This window comes from Lepisma saccharinum, chromosome 25 (genome assembly GCF_977018435.1).
Source record: "Lepisma saccharinum chromosome 25, izLepSacc3.1, whole genome shotgun sequence".
Classification (NCBI taxonomy): domain Eukaryota; kingdom Metazoa; phylum Arthropoda; class Insecta; order Zygentoma; family Lepismatidae; genus Lepisma; species Lepisma saccharinum.
In genome coordinates, this window is record NC_139253.1 from 49,340,180 (window position 1) to 49,361,494 (window position 21,315).

General features: G+C 40.2%; 1 protein-coding gene and 4 non-coding genes across 5 annotated transcripts in view; all 5 read left to right on the forward strand.

The window, feature by feature from the left end:
* Window positions 1-21,315, forward strand: part of LOC145978774 (N-acetylated-alpha-linked acidic dipeptidase 2-like) — a 236,056-nt gene that overhangs the window by 119,143 nt on the left and 95,598 nt on the right. The window lies entirely within an intron of this gene.
* On the forward strand, window positions 14,423-14,494 carry TRNAP-AGG (transfer RNA proline (anticodon AGG)). The gene has a single exon. It is a non-coding gene; the product is annotated as a tRNA-Pro (tRNA).
* Window positions 15,539-15,610, forward strand: TRNAP-UGG (transfer RNA proline (anticodon UGG)). The gene has a single exon. It is a non-coding gene; the product is annotated as a tRNA-Pro (tRNA).
* On the forward strand, window positions 19,208-19,279 carry TRNAP-AGG (transfer RNA proline (anticodon AGG)). Its single transcript has one exon. It is a non-coding gene; the product is annotated as a tRNA-Pro (tRNA).
* On the forward strand, window positions 20,324-20,395 carry TRNAP-UGG (transfer RNA proline (anticodon UGG)). Its single transcript has one exon. It is a non-coding gene; the product is annotated as a tRNA-Pro (tRNA).

Below are 21,315 nucleotides of genomic sequence, written 5' to 3' on the forward strand. Positions count from 1 at the left end.
GGCGATGTGCTGGTCTCGTCGCACCACAACGTATGCGAAGCTGGATGCCTCGTGGAGTTGGTAAGGGGTGGTGGAGGAAACTTCGGGATCTGGATCGCAAGTGGACAGGGGTTTGAGGAAGGCCTCGAAATCCGCGATGATGATAGCGGGATGCTCCACCATGGCACCGTGCATGTGGAAACGCTCCACAGTGCCAGGTTTGGGCAAGACTGCCACACCCGGCTCGTTGGCATTGCAATAAAGTTTGTGGCGAGCGAGCTTCTCTGCAGCGATGTTGGGACCTCCGATGCGCTGGTAATCCTGCTGTTCTCGATCATCAAAAGTTGACAAGCACCTGCGACAAACTTCTATGTGGTGTTCGTGTTCGCTTGTTTGGCTCGAAACAAGCCGAGAGAGCGAGCGAATGAGGGTGTAATAGTGATGGGTCTCGTCCTTGATGAGCAGAAGATGAATTTCTCGAGCATCATCGTCGTCTACGTCGCTCACCCGGATGGGGTACACCACATTTTTGTCAGTGAGGCCGTAAACGTTGATGGCCAACCGAGGGTTGTGTGTACGGGCCTCGAACTTGCGAATGTCCGGGACCTCCACCGGGTAGTCGATCCCAGCCATAGCATCTTCCAGTTCCGACTCGTAGGGTAGGTAGTGGGTAACCCGGCGTGGTTGGTTTCTTGGCTCAACTGGGTGCATCGCTGCAAGCACACACCATACGAAGCACTTGGCGTCACTGTTCTGAATGTTCAGGACGGCCTTCTTTGCCGCAATGGTAGGTGGTAAGGGGGCGTAGCTGGAGGCAGAGAGAGGCACAAACTTGCAAAGTTTGATGCACAGTTCGTGAGGCTCCCCACACAGCGAACCCCCCGAGCCCTTAGCTTGATGTTCTTCTTGTTTCGCCTCCAGCTCCTCGGCAAACTTGTTGTAGATGACCTCGAGGTTGTCAACATCCGCCAGATGCAGCGTCTTCGCCTTGCTGTTGTGGCAGAAGCTGTAAATTTCATCAGACGACTTCTTGTACTGGCAACGTAGCGATGCGTAGAATTTAGTGGAGGAGTGCGTAGCCAGTGCATTACAAAAAATAAAAAAACTATTTCTGCTCGCTTCTCCTCTAAAAAACTACGAACGTCGCATGAGCCCTCTGAAGTGATTACAAAATCCTCCAACGAACGCTCGAAAGCAGAGTGGTTCGCTTTCGCCACAAGCTTGACACGTTTGGTGGATGGTGACGAGTCGGCTTCCACTTTTCTCTTGGTCGAGCTGGTCGACGGTTGTGGAACAGGTGCTCCGACGACGACTTTGCATGATGTTATATGCCTTTTTAAATTATTAATGGTAATATGTTTGTCGCACCTGGGACATGGTTTTGTAGCGGTCACACGCTTGCCAGGTGCGCAGGTACGACAGTGCCTTTGGAAATGTTTAGTTGAAAAACCAGTTTCACAAGTGGGACAAATTTTTACCGATTGCATCTTGTTGAAAAAAATAGTATTTGTGGGGTATGTTATTTATATATATAGTAGAGTGCCACAAAATAAATGTTGTGCAATAATTCGCGATGGTGCTGGGTTTGGTGTGAGTGTGCTATTTATGTATATGCTACTTCTTGCTTCTTAATCAATCCTGTAAATAATTGAAAAAAAAATAATTAAGTTTGCGTATAGAAAACACAAAAATATTATGTGCACATAATTCTACCAAACAAACTTTTTTTTCTAACCCTCAGCCCTCTTGGCGTATGAAGTATAAATCATAATTTCAGAAAACAGAGTTATTTTAAGGTCGTCATTTTTTAAAATTAAACCATAAGCTTTGTTTATGTTTATAGTATTCGTCGAGCAATAGCAGATAGAGCAAAAATCGTTTTCCTACAACCCATAGTTTATGAATTACAAAACATCTTAGAAATTACATCTTGAAATTTTAATCCAAAATAACTCGAAAACAGCAGGCACTAGTCATCATCCCTCCAATAGGTTGTAGAGTACTTCTAATTTTGTATCGAATGCTGTTAAAATTTTCGAATTAGAGTAAAAACTAAGCCGGCAAATCAAGTTTCTCAAAAAAATAAAAAATTGTCTGTATTTCCGAAACTTGAGGGGGTAGAATCGATTTTATTTGCTAGTCGAATAGTTCTCGTCGAATCCTATCCAACAAACCTAAAATCATGATCCTAGCTCAATTAGGAGCCGAGAAAATCAATGTCTTGGAAAACGTCTTAAGATTTTTGTCTTAAGAAAATTTTCTTGACAGACCGGAAGTAACATCTTGAGATACCGGAAGTCGACTTTCTTAAAGATTAAGATATTTGTCTTAAGACATTTTCCAAGACGTTGATTTTCTCGGCTCCTATGGGGCCTAGAACCATGTAACTTTGATCTATGTATATACCAGTACTTGCCCGACCCTGTGGCCGAGTGGTTAGCACATCGCGCTGCGACGCCAAAAGTCCCGGGTTCGAATTCTGGTCGGGCTTGGTTGTTTGTGAATGTCTATTTCATCACTCATCCCCAATCTTTGCAAATTAGCCAAGAGGTACAAAACGCGAAGTAAAATAAACTAAATCAATCATTAAGTTCCGTGTTGCAATCATAAAATTAAATTTTAATTAACTTTTTTTTATCCATCTCTCTCTCAAATCTATATAGCCTGTTCATATTTGGCATGTCGGCCATTTTGTTTACGTAGCAAAAAAATCTCAAGCCATTTTTTTTTGCAAATGCTCGTTGTAGCCATAAGTATAATTGGATATAATTGCCGGATTTTATTTAATTTTAGGTTTAAAATCAATAAGCGTGCATAAAAAAAAAACTAAATATTTTAAATAAATGAGATTCGAATAACTATGTACTTCCACTAGCCTTTGCGATGGCGCAGCGGTAGGCTTGTATTCAAGGGTTCGATACCCGCATAAGTGGTTCTTGAAACTGTAGGTCCAGTCCCGATTAGCCTTACTGTGCATAAAATAGACTTAAAACATCAAATCAATCAGTACTTCCACTAGCCTCTGCGTTAGCACAGCGATAGCCTTGTAATCAAGGGTTCGATACCCGCATAAGTGGTTCTTGAAACTGTAGGTCCAGTCCCGATTAGCCTTACTGTGCATAAAATAGACTTAAAACATCAAATCAATCAGTACTTCCACTAGCCTCTGCGTTAGCACAGCGATAGCCTTGTAATCAAGGGTTCGATACCCGCATAAGTGGTTCTTGAAACTGTAGGTCCAGTCCCGATTAGCCTTACTGTGCATAAAATAGACTTAAAACATCAAATCAATCAGTACTTCCACTAGATATCAAAAACACGCAACTCTCCTCCATTTTTTCTTGCCTTCCTCTAACTATTTAACATATTTATTTTTTTGAAATATGCCCCGCACACATATTTCCTACCTACCAACAACGGCGCACAGAAAAAAAAGATATTCCAGCTACCAAAATGCATGCTTCAAATATATAAAAGCAGAGAGACATGAAACACCTTCTATATTCTCTCTCTTTTTGCATGTTTTGTGAGTATATTTTCTTCCACAAAAGCAATACCATCCATACTTATAAATCAAAGCCAACTCATGCAAGCTAAGAAACAAAATTACTTACTTTTGGAAAATCCTGCGGAAATGCTCATTCACTGACGTTCAAAATAAAATAGAACTTTCCACACTAGCGCTTTAAGCTTTTTTACGGTTTTCTAATGACGTCAAAAGTGAAATGTTAGCCAACGCAACGTGGACCAATAGAAATCCGAGACAATCTTCTCTAGAACATTCTTCCCCCACATTTCAGCCACATCATTTTGCGAGTTCGAAAATTCACAAGTTAATGCATCGCATCGCATCACTGCTACCAATGCTGTTAACTGACGTCACTATTTCTCAACAGTTGCCAGACCTGATGTTAACAACTGTTGTAACCTAAGCATCATGTGTATGTAGGGAATTCCATTGTTCGGCTATTGAAAAAAACAAACAAGGAAGTATAACTTCCGTCGTCCCAAGGCCTACGTATTGTTGAATTTGTGTCATTGTGTTAACGTTGATAGCACACGCAGAGAGAGAGGGAACAAAATTGTCGTTACAGGCGCGCGCGCGCGCGTGTGTGTGTGCGGCACATCGTTCCCCAAATGAGGTTTACAAAAATCACGATATACAAACATTTGGTCCCGGACTTGGAAAATTACGATAAGGTGCATTCATCCTTCAAGAATAAGAGAGAGTACATTATTTACTCCTCACGCTGTGTCAGCGCAACGAATAAAAGCGCGGAACGTGGAGTTTTTGAGGTATTTTTTAATTTTAAATGAGGTTTACAAAGGTCACGATATACAAACATTTGGTCCCGGAGTTGGAAAATTACGATAAGGTGCATTCATCCTTCAAGAATAAGAGAGTACATTATTTACTCATCACGCTGTGTCAGCGCAACGAATAAAAGCGCGGAACGTGGAGAGAAAGTGGTCACAATACAAGCGCGCGCGCTTGTGTGTGTGTGTGGCACATCGTTCCCGAATGAGGTTTGCAAAGGTCACGATATACAAACATTTGGTCCCGGAGTTGGAAAATTACGATAAAATGCATTCATCCTTCAAAAATAAGAGAGAGTGCATTATTTACGCTGTGTCAGCGCAACAAATAAATGCGCGGAACGTGGAGAGAAAACGAGTTTTTTTTTTTTTTTTGAGATTTTTGGTGAACCTCAATTAATAAAAATGAGTTTTTTGAGGTTCCAGAACCCCAAATGAGTAGAGTGAATTTTTGATGTTTTGGTGCTGTTCTCTTCGCTGTGAAACATCGTTAGCGCAATAAATGAGGCGCGGAACGTGGAGAGAAAGTGAGTTTTTGAGGTTTCGGTGAACCCCACATGATGTTCTTCAACCGGCCCACTTCATCTACTTAAACAATTTAAATAGTTTGCATAAACATAGGTAGTTCCGGGAATCCTTAGTTTCCGAGTTGTAGGCATTCAAAACACGTGCTAACCCGAATGTCAATGTCTCCCACGTGAAGATAAAGACGTTCCGGTTGACACTGAATTCTTCACAGTATCCTAGAGGAGATGTTCAAAATGTCCACCTCCTGCCTCAAGGCAGGAATTGCCTACCTTCGCGTGTTGATTTGAGGAGTTGCATTCACAGTATCCAGAATTTCTTCTCCCTTCGCAGGAGTTGTAAATCGTTGTCGTTCTCTCGTGGCAGCACGAAATGAAAAATCCCTTGATTCACATAGCGGTGGATGGATTCTCACAAATGTTTTCTTATCTGGAAATTTCCGTTGTGGGAACCTTTCCTGGTACAAACGAAGAGCCTCTCCAGAGTATTGCCTTCCGCCAAAGCATTCATGAAGAGCATATCTTCTCTCTTCTGGTTTGTGTACATGGTTTCATTAGCGTCATTCAACATATACAACTACCAAAAGTACTATCAGATTGTGTTCAACAGCATCTTGTGTCGCAGGAAACCACCTGTGGTAGATAACGACATTCCGATAAACATGCGTTGTGAAAGCCTACAACTCTGAAACCAAGTATTTCTGGACGAATGTTTATATAAGCTATTTTAATTGTTTACATGCGAGGAACACATTCCTGGAGTTACTCCGATTATTTTTGGGTCACCCTGTAAAATGAGATATCGTCCCTTCAGAAGTTCGCTTTTCCATGATCTTTGTTAGACTACAAAAAGGGTGGGCTCTTAACTATGGATCAAATTCAAATTCTTCACTTCCGTTGGCAAAGTTCAAACTCCTAATTTGGGTTCAGTCTCTGGGTTTTCGGCCTGTGTGTAGGACTTGTGGTAACCCACCATCGTGAGGAACTTGGGGAGCTTGGAGTGAGTGAGCGTAATCCGGTCCTGAAGTCCTGCAATGGCTGGGGTTTGGTCGGGCCGACCACCCAGGGAGGTGCAGTCTGTCGTTCGGAAAAGTTCGGAACCATTCGTAAACCTCCACGGGTGACGTCAGCCACGGGACATGTCAAAGACGAGCACCAGCAACGGCATAGGAATTCACACTTCTTCCGTGTTGTCGGAAATAGAGTTGTTTTAAAAATCGAATGAATGTTCTGGCGTGTGTGTATAAGTAAATGTAATTGTATAGAGCAGACTATATCTAGTATACTGTGTCGCTGAAAGTTAACTATCAATAGAATTACATGTAATGAAAAGCGGGAAAGCCGGCTCGAAGGTGGAGCAGAGAGGTTTGTTCAGAATTTTCTATTTGAGTGGTGTAAATTTGTGTTTATGGGGGGTGAAAAGTTATACTTAGAGCCAAAATTACCACAAAGTTGTCCTTTTTAAAACATTGTGTGGGGTGTTAGGGCGAAGTTGTTGGATAAATCAGTAGGGCCGAGATATTACAACTTCATGTTTATGATCCAAAAGTTACTTTTTTAGCACTTTCATTCTGCAGTGTTTGCAGTTTCCTTATTTGTTCCTCGGCACATTTTAATTTGTTTTTCAGAGTTTCCAACGACTATCTTGTTGGGGATTGGGTATATTGGATATATTTCCAGTACTCAGTCTCTGAATTATGTGCCATGCAGATTCTTTTCCGAGGAGGCAACTCTTCAAGTCTGTCCACTGCTCGCTTTCGAATCTGACGTTTATTGGCACGTAAACTCCGATCAATTATGCCATTTTGCTATTGAACACTACTACAATTCACCACACAACCACACAAATTTAAACATGGTACAGCGTTTCTATTAAGCTGCGGTCTACAGCTAATAATACTCAGCAGTTCTGCTTTTAAGTTCCGTTCGTCATCGGCATACAGAAAATGCAATGAGCACACTGTCGCTGTTTTGGTGTTAACAGGCTCTAATCTCTTCACTTTGAAACCCACATCTTGCACGTAATCGGATCCTTTAGGAACGAAAAATAGCTTACACTCAGGCACGTATCCACGAATTCCTTTCGGGGAAGTGCGTGAACACCATTTTTTAAGGGGTATTGTATGTTTAAGGCCAGTGTTGGCAATTTGGTTCTAAAACTGGGGGGTTTGCAAGGAAAGTTTACTTTCTCTTAATATACAAGGCTTAGCATTAAGAGGACATAGTGTGGAGGCAAGAAAATGGGGAGCAACTATCCCCTAAATCGTCGTCACTGTTTAAGGTTCTCTTTTTAATCAGAACGTGAAATCGGTACTTTTTACCACTCGACTCCTGTTTCTGTGCTATAACTTTGTGTGTAGGAACTGTTGTGTATTTGATACACACGCAGATCTCACACAAGGTGTCGAATATATTGTCAATGATAAGCACTCATAATTCAACAATATTTAATTGATCACAAAATTCCATTCAACAAACTATAATGAACTCCATTTATACAAGACAAAACACAATCGGTTTTTAACAACATCTTGACAACTTCAAAGGTTTTATAAACCATACAGACTATTAACGCAATAAGCGTCACACATACGACATTCCCCCGCGTCGATGAAATTTTGCATTAGCAAAATTTTGGTTTTATTTGTTTTACTTCTTTTAACCATAATCACTCAAATCCAATCTGTCAGGTGGTTTTCTTTGCCTCTGACTTCTCCTTAACACTCTTGACTCTGCTGCTTCACGTCTATCTAAATCTATGTTCCCTCTTGCAGCTTCTTCCACCACTTCATGATTGTCTCCTCTCTCGTAATCTTTTAACGTATCATTCGCATCTAAATATCTTCCTTCGTGGACTTCTGAAGATGCGTCATTATTCTTATCGCTTGTTTCATCACTAGCATTATGATATCCTCTTTCATTTTCTATCACATTTCTCCATTTTATTTGGTTCCCATGCACTAACTTAACATCTTTACCAACTTTAATATACCAAGTATATGTCCCTGCTCTCCGGACAACTTCACCTTGCACATAGGATGCACCACAGGAATCTCGGTTGGCAAGTTTCACCCAAACTTTGATACCTCCTCTGGTATCCTCACGTTTGTTTTTATCAGGAATATTCTGTACTCGATCTATATCATCTTTCGGTCTCTGCTCAAATGCATACATCATTTCAGCAGGAGATTTCAAATTAGCGATGTTTGGAGCCATTCGGATACTACGTAGCACATCTAGCAAAGCATTATTTAAATCAAAATGCTTGTCATCTCTTCTAGTTTCGTACAATTTACATCTCAGAGCACTTTTTATAATTTGTACGTGTCTCTCAGCTTGTCCATTACTAGCCGGATGATAAGCTGGTGAATGCATTAAAGCAATCCCTTGATCTTCACAATATTTCTTGCATTCTGCAGATTGGAAGGGAGGACCATTATCCGTAACTAAGGTGTATGGCTGGTTATACCTTGAACTTAGTCTCGACATAAATCCTTTTACATCCCTGAATGATGTATAAGATACAACCTCACATTCTGGCCATTTAGTAAATGCGTCAACAACGAGAAGCAACACTTTTCCTTGAAAATAGAAGAAATCCATGTGTGCTCTCTCCCACGGCTTAGTTACTTCCTTCCAATTATAGTATTCTTTCTTTTTGGTGTCGGGTTTTACAGCATTACAAACGTTACACGATTTTACGTGATCCTCAATACATTTGTCTATGCCAGGCCACCAATATCTTTCACGCAATAGTAACTTCATTTTTACTATGCCATTGTGATTCTCATGAGCTTTCTCCAAAACTTGCTGCCTCATTGAATTAGGTACAATAACTCTAGAACTCCACAGCAATATATCTTATTCACATTGTAGTTCATTTCTTCTTCTTCTCAGCGCTTCGAATTCACTTGCATCTATATTTGGATCCTTAATCTTAGATTCTGACCAACCTTCCATAACGTACCTTTTGACCTGTTTCAACATTACATCTTGTTCTTGCAAAGTTCGGAAGACATCTTTCAGACGATCCGTGAGTTTGATTGCATTTACAAACTGAATCCCGTCGATATCAACTGTTTCCCCTTGCAATGGCAACCTCGACAACAGATCCGCTACTTCAACATTCTTCTTGTACACAATTTCATATTCATAATTAGCCAAGAACAAACACCAACGTTGAATCCTGGATGAAGCCATAATGGGTATAGCCTTTCCATGTTGAAGTAGTTGTTTTGCGGGTAGTCAATTAGTCCATATTTGAAATTGCTTTCCTTAAATATATTTTCTAAATCTCTTCACGGCAAATATAATTGAAAGAGCTTCCTTTTCATGATGAGGATAAGCCATTTCATGTTGCGAAAGAGTAGTAGATGTACATTCTATTGTTTTCAATTCCCCATTAATTCTATGGCACATCTGAGCTCCTAGTCCATAGCTCGAAGCGTCACATATGATTACTGTATCCTTGCTAGGATCAAACGGAATTAAAGTTTCGGATGACTGCAGTGCTTCCTTAACCTTTTTGAACTGACTTTCACAGTCATCACTCCAATTCCAATGCACATTCCTCTTTAATAAATTGTACAAGGCTGGAATCAGTATAGCCATATTTGGAATGCACCTTCGAAAAAAATTAATGCCTCCCAAAAACGACTTCAATTCCTTCACGTCATGCGGACTTGGACAATTAAGCAATGCTTCAATCTTGCGCTGGCATGGTTTAATTCCTTCCGCAGAGAGTTCATATCCTAAGTATTGATTGGATGATTTAATGAACTTGCACTTTTCCAAATTAACCTTAACGTTATATTGTGCTAACCTGTGCATGACCTCAATACATCTGCTAACCGTTTCATTCAGTCCAGATCCACAAATTAGAATATCGTCTTGATATGGAATTACATAATGCAGACCTTGCAATATCTGTTCAATTACTCTCTGAAATATTTGAGACGAAATTTTAACTCCAAACGGTAATCTTGTGTGTTGTAATAATCCCCATGGCGTGTTCATTACAAGCAACCTTTTTGCTTTTTCACTCAAAGCTATTTGCCAATAAGCTTTTTGCAAATCCAAACTAACAAATACGGCATTTCCTCTAACTTTCTGGAAAATATCCTCTAACAGTGGTAGGGGATAAGAAGCATTTTCTACATATTTGTTCAATGTACTTTTTAGATCGCAACAAATGCGTAAATCTCCATTTTTCTTTTTAATGACAACCATCGGACTGGCCCATTCACTAGTATTGACTTTTTCATAAATGCCATTTTCTACCAATTTATCCAATTCGGACTTTACTTTATCTTTAATTCCATAAGGTACATTGTAAAATCTCTTAAAAATTGGAGTTGCGTCAGGTTTTAATGGAATATCAGCTCTAAAATCTTTTATAGGCAAGCTTATATCGCCATCAAATGTAGAATGAAATTCTTCCTTTATAATATCAACGATCCCTTGTACATTATTAGTTTTTATACAATTGTCACATTTATTTAATATATGCTTGACATTACGAACATCAGAGTTCATTGCATTATTTCCTGTGACATTGTGTGCAATAACATCAGACTGCGGAGAACAAGTTCCCCTTGCACAAATTTCAATCAACTCACAATGTAACTTGGGTATCATAATTTGAATCCAACTTCTTCCTAAAAGCGGATATTCTAAATGATAGTTAATTATGTACAAATCTAGACGATAGAACTGATTTCTCCACGCAACATTCACATTAACTTTTCCCAGTATTATTATCAGCACCTTTCAATGTACAGTTAGGTTCAGACATTTGTACATTATGCAGAAACTTTTGATAAAAATCTTTACTAGCTACAGATGCATAGGATCCAGTGTCAATCTCAAACTTGGCTTCATGACCATGTACATTAATATCTATTAAATATGTACGCTGGTTAATGTTGGAATCTAGTTCCCTTGTACACACTATTATATCATTTTCCGAATCGTTGACCACATGTTGTGATGATTGAAGTTTGGATGCATGATCCACGATTTCTTCTTTATCAACTTTACTATTAAAGTTGATTTGAGTATCATTAGAATGCGTAAAAATAGTGGCAATAAATAAATCTTGAGTTGCAGCTGTGTTTGTTGGACTAGCTTCAGAGTTAGGTGCGGATTCTAACTCAGTTGTATGAGCAACAAATTTGTTATTGAGTTCATAATTTGTGGATTTCCTGCGTTCAATGTTAATCCTTTTATAACATTTCAAATAATTATGGCCTTGCTTCCCACAAAACGAACAAAAACTTCCTTCCTTTGGACTTTGATTTATATGATTTTGAATTATTACCTTGACCATGAAGATTACTTTGCTAATTGCTAAATTTGGATGCATCTCATTTTTACGTGAAACGTTATTCGCTTCATGAAATCTTCTGTCATTGCCCTTGCACTTAATATTATTCATTGTGCCTTTTAAGTTCACTTCACGGTAATAATCCTTCATATCACACTCGAGTTTTTCCATTTGTCTAGCTAACTCAAAAGCTTTCTGGAATTCCATGATATTTTCTGCTATTATTTTCTTCCTAATAACGTCAGACCTTAAACCGCTCACGAACGTGTCAAGCAATGCAATAGGTAAAAACTCACCATATCCACATGCTTCACCTATCTTTCGGAGCCTTCTTGTAAAATCTTCAACCTTCTCCACATCCAATTGCGTACATTTTCTTAACTTTAGGCGTTGCACTATAAAATTACTACTTGGATTGTAATAAGAAATAAGCCTATCAGAAATTTCTTTGAACGATTTCTTCTCTGGTAGTATTGAAGAGAACAACTCGCGTAACACTTCATAAGGTTTGGCGCCAATTACAGATATGAATCTAGGAACTTTGCTTTCCTCAGATATGTTGAAAACTCGGCAATAATTATCATATCTTTCCAAATAAGAGTTAATGGTTCCTTCATCTGGATCATATTTGTCAAATCTTGGCACATACGCCATGATGCCTACCGCAACGATTAAATCCAATTAATCATAGACAAAACTCACCTAAATCTGTACTACGCTGTTAAATATTTTTCTCGTCGCCATTTAATACATCTGTTGTGTATTTGGTACACACGCAGATTTCACACAAGGTGTCGAATATATTGTCAATGATAAGCACTCATAATTCAACAATATTTAATTGATCACAAAATTCCATTCAACAAACTATAATGAACTCCATTTATACAAGACAAAACACAATCTGTTTTTAACAACATCTTGACAACTCAAAGGTTTTATAAACCATACAGACTATTAACGCAATAAGCGTCACACATACGACAGGAACCATCTCGGTATGTGTGTTTATCAATTTCTTCTGATCAGGATCAAACCATCTGTGTACCAGAAGTGCTTTTACGAAGCTGTCACACATACACGAGATGGACAATCCACTCGCCAAAGCTAGATTCAAGCTGTGGGCTGCGAACTGGACACAGACAGTTCTCGAATATTTCTCTCTGATTCGAGCCTGAACACTACTAATGTGTCTTGTCCTCCCATGTTTGCAGCTATTATAAAAGCAGAAACCCACCAAATTGTTCATATTCAGGCCTAAGCACTCGCAAGTGTTCAAAATTATCTGTCACAGCTTCCGCAGTCTCACACATCGGCACGAAACAAAGGAAGTCTTCTAGAATACAGTTGGATCGCGAAACAATTAATGCACAGTGAAAACCCTTCCCTTCCCAACACATCTAATGTTTCGTCTCCCAATATGGTTAAATGCTTACTTATTTATCTCCAGTGATGTGCCCAAGGGAGGGTTGGTGGGGTCATAGCCCCATTTGAACGTCAAAGACAGGAAAAGATGGCAAAATGAGGACTGACCACCAAAAATAGTATACGTAACCACTTTCCCTTCCGAAAATCCTTGGAACGCCACTCGTTATCTCGGACACATTTTTTGAAATCAAGTCCCCAGAAGTTTTTATGATTTCGTATTGGAGACTGAAGTAAAGCGCCTTGTACACGATCAAATAAATCGTGAACAAGTCCTTGAATTGAACGCTTAAAAGGAAATGAAGTCAGAAATAACGCAATTTTTCTCATTGGATTCAAGGTCCGGTCAAAGTATATCTATTTAGGAATGGTTCTAATTAACGCATATTTATCCTCATTATATTCTAGAATGTTCCGCAGATAAACGATTCATAGATATTGCCAGTAGTTCGACTCCTCTTATTCAAGAACATTCCCTCTCGCGTCTTCCAGAGATTAGAAATTACAACGAATCGCCCTACGTGTGGAGCTACCTTTGTTGTGCAGCTTCCAAATACTGACAAGTCTCTACATAGTGCTCAAGTTCACTGCGACAACACTGAAAGCTCAAGTAAAGTTTACGTGCAATATTATCAACAACAGGGTAATTCTCCGTCTTGCTTTCATAAGTATTTCTCTCCTTAAATTATCGTCACATTATTCAAGAAGATAAAAACCTAATTTTATGTAGTATAAACTGAAAAATTACCTAATGGGGCTCGAGCCACCTGATCCCCATCTTGGATACGCGCTAGTAACAATAACAGGGTTATAGAACATTCTCAGTCATATTATTGACGAAGCCGAAAGCCTAATTTTATCTAATGTAAACTGAAAAATATCCTGGAGAGAGGGGGGGGGATCAAGCCCCCTATACCCCACTTTGGAAGCGTGCTATTATCAATAATAGGGTTACAGAACATTCTCCGTCTTGCCTTGATAATTATTTCTCTCCTTAAATTATCGTCACATTATCTTATTTCACACAACAAGAAACCAAAATCCTCATTTTATCTAGTTTAAACCGAAAACTTTTGCCTGTCCTACTGTATTTCTTGCGTTGTTCGGGCACAAAGCAACAGCACAATTGCTCGGCATTATCCTCAAATGTTATTGTTGTTGAAAAAAATTCTCCACTACCACACAAGAGCTACAGGAAAAGGAAACACAAGGCACTTTCACGTTCCCTCACACAAATGCAGATCCTATAACAAGCGGAAAGGTCTGTGACAGCGTCAGTTCTGTCCCGTGAGTGACGTCAGGGTTGGGAACGCCCACGACCCTCTTTTTTCAGCTTCGGGAGGGAAGACTGCGCTACTTTCTCAACTATATTATATACTTACTTTGCAACCACCCGTCCCCCTAGTCTGGCTGCAGATCTACACGCCCCCCTGGTGGCCCGCGTGGGAGGGAGGCCAGGAGTCGGTAGGTAAGCCAGGGCCCAATATTGGGCTGTAGCGCTATAGCGTTACTTTACTACTACTGATCAAATAGCAAATATTAGAAAATTTATATAAATGAAAATAATAATAAAGAAATTTCATAAAAATAAAAATGCATAAAAATTAAAAGAAATGTAAAAATGGAGGTCATCATATCCTAATGTTTTGAATAACGTTATTGTTGTATCAAATTCTCGATATATTTTTTAAAAAATATCTTCGAATCTTCTCTTGGCAATTTACGACAGACGTCCGAGTTTAGACTGCGAAATCCCAAATAGAGGACAAATGTTTCCCATAGACGTCACGATACCGTTAAAGACGTGCTTAAATAAAACCATGCATGTTATATAAGGAGGTTATCAGCGAGTGGCTTGTTGGTCTAGGGGTATGATTCTCGCTTAGGGTGCGAGAGGTCCCGGGTTCAAATCCCGGACAAGCCCATATTTTCCTGTTCTGTCTTGTATTGCATACAGGATAGAAGGATAGAGAATGCTGTTCTTTGAAACTGAAAATAAATCATTAAGAAACGTTGTTTGCCTTGATGTCCTCCGTGCGACCTGGAAATCTGTGGGCATTGAGTAGCAGTTGCACGCTCTCCGGAAGTACAGCAGGACAATGCAACATCAGTGTGAACGTTTTGAGCTTTCAAATAATAAAAATATTTTAAAAACCGAGTTCGAGTAGGAGCGAGCATTAGAGATTCAATGCAGGAACTTTCCCACTGAACGATCGCGACCTACGAGGCCTCCCGCTTTGCTTACACCCTCCTTTTCGTTCCTCTTACAATGCTTCAGTACCGCTGAATGTTCTGCAGTCCACACGGGCATACGAACTCGTCCGTTCACAAGTACGGTCGCTTGTCAAGGTCTGCTGTAATGTGCAGCCGACGGCAAAGGGGAGTAGGCCAATTATCCAACATCATGTTCACTGAGTCTGTTTTCCACATTTCGTAGGTATTAAGCCTGCATTCGTGGGCGTAGTGATTAGCACATCGCACATCGTTCGAATCCTGACCTGGGCACGGATGTTTGTGAGTATCCATTCATCAATTTCATGATATCATCACCAATACCCATTTTCGCAATTTGCCAGAAGTGGCATAAAAGCGAAGTAAAATAAAGCAAATCAATCAATCGAAGGTATTAAATTGAATAAAAAATGGCAAAGAACAAAAAAGTACATTGCTTTTGCATCAACATAATTCCACCCCTTAAAACAATATTGACTGTAGAATAAAAAAAGAGAAGAAAAAGTACATACCAAGAATGATTTGTGTTCTTTCATAATCCTTATTCAGATTGATATGAAATGAATCCGAAATAATTTATAAGAGCCTACAATCCATATGGAGAAAGCTGCCGCACAACCTGTTTATCCCAACGCGCTGACGTCAGAGACTTGACACGAAGAATGAGTCGCACAATATCGCCGATGGCGTACCATGCTGCTAGAAATGGATACATACTTTGTTTGTTGTTACAGGCGGCTCGTTGGTCTAGGAGTATGATTCTCGCTTTGGGTGCGAGAGGTCCTGGGTTCAAATCCCGGACGAGCCCGGCTTTTTCCTCTTGCACAAGCAGCCGAAGAAAGCGAAATCGTGTTGAATATATACAGGGTATCCCCAAAATAAGTAGCATAACTTCAGGAACGTGATTCTCACATGTAAACAATTTAAATAGTTTGCATAAACATAGGTAGTTCCGGGAATCCTTAGTTTCCGAGTTGTAGGCATTCAAAACACGTGCTAACCCGAATGTCAATGTCTCCCACGTGAAGATAAAGACGTTCCGGTTGACACTGAATTCTTCACAGTATCCTAGAGGAGATGTTCAAAATGTCCACCTCCTGCCTCAAGGCAGGAATTGCCTACCTTCGCGTGTTGATTTGAGGAGTTGCATTCACAGTATCCAGAATTTCTTCTCCCTTCGCAGGAGTTGTAAATCGTTGTCGTTCTCTCGTGGCAGCACGAAATGAAAAATCCCTTGATTCACATAGCGGTGGATGGATTCTCACAAATGTTTTCTTATCTGGAAATTTCCGTTGTGGGAACCTTTCCTGGTACAAACGAAGAGCCTCTCCAGAGTATTGCCTTCCGCCAAAGCATTCATGAAGAGCATATCTTCTCTCTTCTGGTTTGTGTACATGGTTTCATTAGCGTCATTCAACATATACAACTACCAAAAGTACTATCAGATTGTGTTCAACAGCATCTTGTGTCGCAGGAAACCACCTGTGGTAGATAACGACATTCCGATAAACATGCGTTGTGAAAGCCTACAACTCTGAAACCAAGTATTTCTGGACGAATGTTTATATAAACTATTTTAATTGTTTACATGCGAGGAACACATTCCTGGAGTTACTCCGATTATTTTTGGGTCACCCTGTAAAATGAGATATCGTCCCTTCAGAAGTTCGCTTTTCCATGATCTTTGTTAGACTACAAAAAGGGTGGGCTCTTAACTATGGATCAAATTCAAATTCTTCACTTCCGTTGGCAAAGTTCAAACTCCTAATTTGGGTTCAGTCTCTGGGTTTTCGGCCTGTGTGTAGGACCTGTGGCAACCCACCATCGTGAGGAACTTGGGGAGCTTGGAGTGAGTGAGCGTAATCCGGTCCTGAAGTCCTGCAATGGCTGGGGTTTGGTCGGGCCGACCACCCAGGGAGGTGCAGTCTGGCGTTCGGAAAAGTTCGGAACCATTCGTAAACCTCCACGTGTGACGTCAGCCACGGGACATGTCAAAGACGAGCACCAGCAAAGGCATAGGAATTCACACTTATTCCGTGTTGTCGGAAATAAAGTTGTTTTAAAAATCGAATGAATGTTCTGGCGTGTGTGTATAAGTAAATGTAAATGTATAGAGCAGACTATATCTAGTAAACTGTGTCGCTGAAAGTTAACTATCAATAGAATTACATGTAATGAAAAGCGGGAAAGCCGGCTCGGAGGTGGAGCAGAGAGGTTTGTTCAGAATTTTCTATTTGAGTGGTGTAAATTCGTGTTTATGGGGGGTGAAAAGTTATACTTAGAGCCAAAATTACCACAAAGTTGTCCTTTCTAAAACATTGTGTGGGGTGTTAGGGCGAAGTTATTGGATAAATCAGTAACCCACCAAATTGTTCACATTCAGGCCTAAGCACTCGCAAGTGTTCAAAATTATCTGTCACAGCTTCCGCAGTCTCACACATCGGCACGAAACAAAGGAAGTCTTCTAGAATACGGTTGGATCGCAAAACAATTAATGCACAGTGAAAACACTTCCGTTCCCAACACATCTAATGTTTCGTCTCCCAATATGGTTAAATGCTTACTTATTTATCTCCAGTGATGTGCCCAAGGGAGGGTTGGTGGGGTCATAGCCCCATTTGAACGTCAAAGACAGGAAAAGATGGCAAAATGAGGACTGACCACCAAAAATAGTATACGTAACCACTTTCCCTTCCGAAAATCCTTGGAACGCCACTCGTTATCTCGGACACATTTTTTGAAATCAAGTCCCCAGTAGTTTTTATGATTTCGTATTGGAGACTGAAGTAAAGCGCCTTGTACACGATCAAATAAATCGTGAACAAGTCCTTGAATTGAACGCTTAAAAGGAAATGAAGTCAGAAATAACGCAATTTTTCTCATTGGATTCAAGGTCCGGTCAAAGTATATCTATTTAGGAATGGTTCTAATTAACGCATATTTATCCTCATTATATTCTAGAATGTTCCGCAGATAAACGATTCATAGATATTGCCAGTAGTTCGACTCCTCTTATTCAAGAACATTCCCTCTCGCGTCTTCCAGAGATTAGAAATTACAACGAATCGCCCTACGTGTGGAGCTACCTTTGTTGTGCAGCTTCCAAATACTGACAAGTCTCTACATAGTGCTCAAGTTCACTGCGACAACACTGAAAGCTCAAGTAAAGTTTACGTGCAATATTATCAACAACAGGGTAATTCTCCGTCTTGCTTTCATAAGTATTTCTCTCCTTAAATTATCGTCACATTATTCAAGAAGATAAAAACCTAATTTTATGTAGTATAAACTGAAAAATTACCTAATGGGGCTCGAGCCACCTGATCCCCATCTTGGATACGCGCTAGTAACAATAACAGGGTTATAGAACATTCTCAGTCATATTATTGACGAAGCCGAAAGCCTAATTTTATCTAATGTAAACTGAAAAATATCCTGGAGAGAGGGGGGGGGGTCAAGCCCCCTATACCCCACTTTGGAAGCGTGCTATTATCAATAACAGGGTTACAGAACATTCTCCGTCTTGCCTTGATAATTATTTCTCTCCTTAAATTATCGTCACATTATCTTATTTCACACAACAAGAAACCAAAATCCTCATTTTATCTAGTTTAAACCGAAAACTTTTGCCTGTCCTACTGTATTTCTTGCGTTGTTCGGGCACAAAGCAACAGCACAATTGCTCGGCATTATCCTCAAATGTTATTGTTGTTGAAAAAAATTCTCCACTATCACACAAGAGTTACAGGAAAAGGAAACACAAGGCACTTTCACGTTCCCTCACACAAATGCAGATCCTATAACAAGCGGAAAGGTCTGTGACAGCGTCAGTTCTGTCCCGTGAGTGACGTCAGGGTTGGGAACGCCCACGACCCTCTTTTTTCAGCTTCGGGAGGGAAGACTGCGCTACTTTCTCAACTATATTATATACTTACTTTGCGACCACCCGTCCCCCTAGTCTGGCTGCAGATCTACACGCCCCCCTGGTGGCCCGCGTGGGAGGGAGGCCAGGAGTCGGTAGGTAAGCCAGGGCCCAATATTGGGCTGTAGCGCTATAGCGTTACTTTACTACTACTGATCAAATAGCAAATATTAGAAAATTAATATAAATGAAAATAATAATAAAGAAATTTCATAAAAATAAAAATGCATAAAAATTAAAAGAAATGTAAAAATGGAGGTCATCATATCCTAATGTTTTGAATAACGTTATTGTTGTATCAAATTCTCGATATATTTTTTAAAAAATATCTTCGAATCTTCTCTTGGCAATTTACGACAGACGTCCGAGTTTAGACTGCGAAATCCCAAATAGAGGACAAATGTTTCCCATAGACGTCACGATACCGTTAAAGACGTGCTTAAATAAAACCATGCATGTTATATAAGGAGGTTATCAGCGAGTGGCTTGTTGGTCTAGGGGTATGATTCTCGCTTAGGGTGCGAGAGGTCCCGGGTTCAAATCCCGGACAAGCCCATATTTTCCTGTTCTGTCTTGTATTGCATACAGGATAGAAGGATAGAGAATGCTGTTCTTTGAAACTGAAAATAAATCATTAAGAAACGTTGTTTGCCTTGATGTCCTCCGTGCGACCTGGAAATCTGTGGGCATTGAGTAGCAGTTGCACGCTCTCCGGAAGTACAGCAGGACAATGCAACATCAGTGTGAACGTTTTGAGCTTTCAAATAATAAAAATATTTTAAAAACCGAGTTCGAGTAGGAGCGAGCATTAGAGATTCAATGCAGGAACTTTCCCACTGAACGATCGCGACCTACGAGGCCTCCCGCTTTGCTTACACCCTCCTTTTCGTTCCTCTTACAATGCTTCAGTACCGCTGAATGTTCTGCAGTCCACACGGGCATACGAACTCGTCCGTTCACAAGTACGGTCGCTTGTCAAGGTCTGCTGTAATGTGCAGCCGACTGCAAAGGGGAGTAGGCCAATTATCCAACATCATGTTCACTGAGTCTGTTTTCCACATTTCGTAGGTATTAAGCCTGCATTCGTGGGCGTAGTGATTAGCACATCGCACATCGTTCGAATCCTGACCTGGGCACGGATGTTTGTGAGTATCCATTCATCAATTTCATGATATCATCACCAATACCCATTTTCGCAATTTGCCAGAAGTGGCATAAAAGCGAAGTAAAATAAAGCAAATCAATCAATCGAAGGTATTAAATTGAATAAAAAATGGCAAAGAACAAAAAAGTACATTGCTTTTGCATCAACATAATTCCACCCCTTAAAACAATATTGACTGTAGAATAAAAAAAGAGAAGAAAAAGTACATACCAAGAATGATTTGTGTTCTTTCATAATCCTTATTCAGATTGATATGAAATGAATCCGAAATAATTTATAAGAGCCTACAATCCATATGGAGAAAGTTGCCGCACAACCTGTTTATCCCAACGCGCTGACGTCAGAGACTTGACTCGAAGAATGAGTCGCACAATATCGCCGATGGCGTACCATGCTGCTAGAAATGGATACATACTTTGTTTGTTGTTACAGGCGGCTCGTTGGTCTAGGAGTATGATTTTCGCTTTGGGTGCGAGAGGTCCTGGGTTCAAATCCCGGACGAGCCCGGCTTTTTCCTTTTGCACAAGCAGCCGAAGAAAGCGAAATCGTGTTGAATATATACAGGGTATCCCCAAAATAAGTAGCATAACTTCAGGAACGTGATTCTCACATGTAAACAATTTAAATAGTTTGCATAAACATAGGTAGTTCCGGGAATCCTTAGTTTCCGAGTTGTAGGCATTCAAAACACGTGCTAACCCGAATGTCAATGTCTCCCACGTGAAGATAAAGACGTTCCGGTTGACACTGAATTCTTCACAGTATCCTAGAGGAGATGTTCAAAATGTGCACCTCCTGCCTCAAGGCAGGAATTGCCTACCTTCGCGTGTTGATTTGAGGAGTTGCATTCACAGTATCCAGAATTTCTTCTCCCTTCGCAGGAGTTGTAAATCGTTGTCGTTCTCTCGTGGCAGCACGAAATGAAAAATCCCTTGATTCACATAGCGGTGGATGGATTCTCACAAATGTTTTCTTATCTGGAAATTTCCGTTGTGGGAACCTTTCCTGGTACAAACGAAGAGCCTCTCCAGAGTATTGCCTTCCGCCAAAGCATTCATGAAGAGCATATCTTCTCTCTTTTGGTTTGTGTACATGGTTTCATTAGCGTCATTCAACATATACAACTACCAAAAGTACTATCAGATTGTGTTCAACAGCATCTTGTGTCGCAGGAAACCACCTGTGGTAGATAACGACATTCCGATAAACATGCGTTGTGAAAGCCTACAACTCTGAAACCAAGTATTTCTGGACGAATGTTTATATAAACTATTTTAATTGTTTACATGCGAGGAACACATTCCTGGAGTTACTCCGATTATTTTTGGGTCACCCTGTAAAATGAGATATCGTCCCTTCAGAAGTTCGCTTTTCCATGATCTTTGTTAGACTACAAAAAGGGTGGGCTCTTAACTATGGATCAAAT